This window comes from Piliocolobus tephrosceles, chromosome 19, assembly GCF_002776525.5.
Source record: "Piliocolobus tephrosceles isolate RC106 chromosome 19, ASM277652v3, whole genome shotgun sequence".
NCBI classification, from domain to species: domain Eukaryota; kingdom Metazoa; phylum Chordata; class Mammalia; order Primates; family Cercopithecidae; genus Piliocolobus; species Piliocolobus tephrosceles.
The window spans coordinates 39,978,347-39,983,012 of NC_045452.1; the positions used below are offsets into that span (position 1 = coordinate 39,978,347).

The 4,666-nt window shown below is 43.1% G+C and overlaps 1 pseudogene; it reads left to right on the forward strand.

The window, feature by feature from the left end:
* Positions 1-1,298: 1,298 nt before the first annotated feature.
* Positions 1,299-2,602, forward strand: LOC111526036 (annotated as a pseudogene).
* Positions 2,603-4,666: the final 2,064 nt, after the last annotated feature.

The window sequence follows — 4,666 nt, forward strand, 5'->3', positions numbered from 1 at the left end:
GTACTTGGTGCTTGCCCGTAGTGCCAGCTACCTGGGATGCTGGGGCAGGAGGATCGTTTGAGCCCAGGAGTTCCAGTGTAGCCTGAGCAGACGTCAGGCCTGGGTAGGTTTCCCATTCAAAGGAGAGTGCCTGAAGAAAACAAGCAATACGAAGGATAGAAACAGCATTAAAAATGCAGAAGAAGAGCATTCTGTTGAAAAATATGACTGTAGGAAACGGCTGTTTTTGAAAGTCAAGAACCCCTGCTTTTCCCAAAAGTAAGTAACGAGATGTATGAGAAGCAGCAGCTAGCTGAAAGGAAATTTTAAAGATATCATGGAAAAGATTTTAACAGGCAAAACTTCTACTTTAAAATTGAAATCAGTATTATATTAAATAACAGAACAAATAGTTTGTGATCTAAGTTGTATATACATTACATATGTATAAAATAGTGTGTAATACAAAGCCATTGTGTGGAGGACTAACTTGAGATAGTGTCCTAAGATGCAGGACAGAAATGGAGAAGTAACAGATGACACAGACAAGACAGTATATGTCCAGTGTATTAGAGCATTCCACAGAGAACCAGTAGGATGCGTACAGTCACGCACCACATAAGGACGTATCGGTGGTGGACTGCATGTAGACAGGGGTCCCATAAGATCATAATGGAACTGAAAAATTCCTATCGCCTAGTCTGTGGTAGACATCCTAAGGTCGGAGCTCATGTGTTATTTGTGTTTGTGCTGTTGCTGGTGAAAACGTGCCTACTGTGCTGCCAGTTATGTAAAGATCCAGCACATACAACTATGAACAGTACGTGATACTTACAGTAAATGACTATGCCACTGGTTTATGTACATCCTATTTTTTGCTATTTTAGAGTGTATTCCTTCTACTGATAACAAAAACCGAACTATAAAATAGGCTCAGGCATGCCCTTCCGGAGGTATCCAGAAGAAGGCATTATCATCACAGGAGATGGCAGCTACATGTGTGTTATTGTCCCTGAAGATCTTCCAGTGGGATAAGATATGGAGGCGGAAGACAGTGATACTGATGATTCTGACCCTGTGTAGGCCTAGGCTAATGTGTGTGCTGTGCCTTAGTTTTTAACAAAAAAAGCAAAAAACAAAACTTGATTGGAGAAAAGCTTATGGAATAAGGATATAAAGAAAAGTATTTCTGTACAGCTATACAGTGTATTTGTGTTTTAAGCTAAGTTACTAGAAAAGAGTCAGAAAGTTAAAAAAAAAATAAAAATTTAGAAAGCAGAAAAGTTATGGGAAGCTGAGGTTGGCACCAGCAGAGGCAGCAGCTGGAGCAGCTACAGCCTGCGCCCTCTCCCACCTGCCCTGGGGTCTCTCCCTTCTTTCTCCTCCTGCATCACCTTTTCTCCTCCTCTTCCTTGCCTTTCTGCCCACCCCTATTGTTCCACCCCTGCCCCGCCCCTGCCTGCTCTCTTTTTTTCCCTCAGTCACCTCCTGCTTGGAGTTCTTGGTTTTCATCCCCACTGGCCAAGGACTTGACCACTCCAAGTCCAGCTCCCCATAGCCCTGCTTTATATGGATACTGGTATGATTGAAGTTGGATTAAATGTCGTTCTCACCACCTGACTACTTATGCATGGAAAGGAAGTTGGCAGTATCATCAGAAAGAAAGGAGAATCAGTTAAGATGTATGAGGAGAGTGGCGCATGTATCAGCATCTTAGAAGGGAGTTGTTCTGAGAGAATGATCACCTTGGCTGGACCCACTAGTGCCATCTTCAAAGCCAGATTGGAAGAGGATATCAGTAGCTGTGTGAACAATAGCACAGCTGCCAGTAGACCCCCTGGTCACCCTGATGCTGTCGATCCCTGCTAGTCACTGTGGCTCATTGGAAAAGGTGGTTGCAAGATCAAGGCAATACGAGAGAGTACACGGCTCAGGTCCAGGTGACAGGGTATATGCTCCCCAACACTGCTGACTGAGCCATCATTATTGCTGGCATTCCACAGTCCATCACTGAGTGTGTTGGATAGGTCTGTGTGGTCATGTTGGAGTCTCCCCCAAGCGCATGGCCATCCCATACTGGCCCAAGCTGTCCAGTTCTTCAGTCATCTCTGGGTGATCAGGACAGGTACAGCACAGGCAGCGACAGTGTGAGCTTTCTCCACACCACTTCGTCCATGTGCCTCAACTGTGACCTAGAGGGACCACTTCTAGAGTTGATCAAGCTGTACCAGTTGACAGTGCAACAAACTGGTTTTCCCACAGTGGATGGCAACGCTGGGATTCAGTGCAGGTTTGGATGCATCTGCTCAGACCACTTCTCATAAACTCACCATTCCAAATGATATTGGCTGCATAATCAGGTGTCAAGGCACCAGAATCAATGAGATCTATCAGATGTCTGGAGCGTAGATCAAAATTGTGAACCCAGTGGAAGGATCTACTGATAGGCAGGTTACCATCACTGGATCTGCTGCCAGCATTAGCCTGGCTCAATGGCTAATCAGTGTCAGGCTCTCCTTAGGATGAGTGGCATGGGGAACAGCTAGAACAATGCAGATTGACGTACTATAACGCTGTTCACCACCACCCACCATCAATCTATAGTTGCTGAACAGGCAACCATGCCAGGTTTTAAATAGTTTGTAAATTTTTGGTTTTTACACACTATCATCCATTCCTTTATTTTTTATTTTTTAAAAAATGAGATGGAATCTCATTCCATTGCTCAGGCTGGTCTTGAACTGAGCTCAAATGATCCTCCCACTTTGGCCTCCCAAAGTGTTGGGATTATAGGTGTGAGCCACTGTGCCAGCCTGTCATCCACCCATTTTTTTAAATTAAGGTGTTTTAATTCCTTTCTCTGTTCCAGTGTTGATGCTGAGATTTTATTTAGCAATACAGGTTTCTCCCTGTTTTTGTAGTTGTTTGTTTGTTTGTTTTTTGAGACAGGGTCTTGCTCTGTCGCCCAGACTGGAGAACAGTGGGGCAAACATGGCTCACGGCAGCCTAGACCACTCAGGCTCAAGCAGTTGTCTCACCTCAGACCCACAAGTAGCTGGGACCACAGATGCATACCACCGCACCCGGCTAATTTTTGAATTTTTCAGAGAGACAGGATTTCATTATGTTGTCCAGGCTGGTCTTAAACTCCTGAGCTGAAGCAATCCACCTACCTCAGCCTTCCGAAGTGCTGGTATTATAGGCGTGAACCACTGTGCCTGGCCCTCCCTGTTTTTGTTTTTGTTTTTTGGCTTATGAATTTTTCTGTTTATTATGAAAATGTAAGAGTGGGATGTTAATACATTTCAATTTAGTTCTGTAATAGGAATTTTTCAAAAAATTAAAAGGTGCATTGGAACTTTTTCTTTGTGAATGGAAACTGGATGCCACAGTGAATAACAAAAAAAGGCTGTGAAGATTATAATTGGAGAACAAATTTTTAAAAAATAAATTTAGTGTAACCTGTGTACAGTGTTGATAAAGTCTACAGTAGTGGACAGTAATGACCTAGGCCTTCACATTCACTCACTGACTCACCCAGAGCGACTTCTAGTCCTGCAAGCTGCATTTATGGTAAGTGTCCTATATAGGTGTGCCGGTTTTTGTCTTTTATACCTTATGTTTACTGTATCTTTTTTATGTTAGATATGTTTACATATGCAAATATTCACCATTGTGTTGCGTTGCCTACAATATTCAGTACAGTAACATGTTGTACATGTTTTTAGACTAGGTATGTAGTAGGCCGTAGAATCTAGATTTGTGTAAGTACACTATAATGTTTATACAATGACAGAATCATCTAGCGACACATTTTTCAGGATGTTAAGCAAAACATGATTGTATGTCTGTCTATATAGATGTCAGGGAAATTGGCTTACCTGATTATGGAGGCTGAAAGTCCCACAACAGGCTCTCTGCAAGCTGGAGACCTTGGGATGCTGGTAGTATGGCCCAGTGCAAGTCCAGAAGCCTCAGAACCAGGGAAGCTGATGGTGTAACTCTCAGTCCTAGGCCAAAGGCCTGAGGGCCTGGGGAAATTGGGGAGGGAAACCAGGGTCAGTCTTGGAGTCCAAAGGCTGGAGAGCCTGGAGTTGTGATGTCCTGTTCAAGGGCAGAAGAAGGGTGACCCAGCTCCAGGAGAGAGAGAATTCACCATTTCTTCATCTTTTTCTACCTGGGCCCCCAGTGGATGGTTGGTTCCTGCCCACATTGAGGGACAATCTTCCCACTCCACAGACTCATGCTAAACTCTTCTGGAAACACCCTTACACAGACACCCAGAAATCATGCTTTACCAACTCTCTATGCATCCCTTTGGCAACCTAGTACTAAAATCAAGCAGGAATGGCTATACTTAGATAAAACAGACTTTATGCCAGAAGCAGCAAACAAACAGTTATTATATAATAGTAAAGAGATCAATCTAACGAGGAATTAACAACTAAATGTATGCACCCAACACTAGAGCACCCGGATTTATAAAGCAAATATTTCTAGATTTAAAAATAGAGGTAGACTCCAACACAATAATTGTTGGGGACTTCACCTCAGTCTCAGAATTAGATCATCTAGACAAAATTAACAAAAACCCGTTGGATTTAAACTAGACTTTAGACCAAACGGATCTAACAGACAGTTGTAGAACATTTTACCAAACAACTGCTGAATACACGTTTTTCTCATC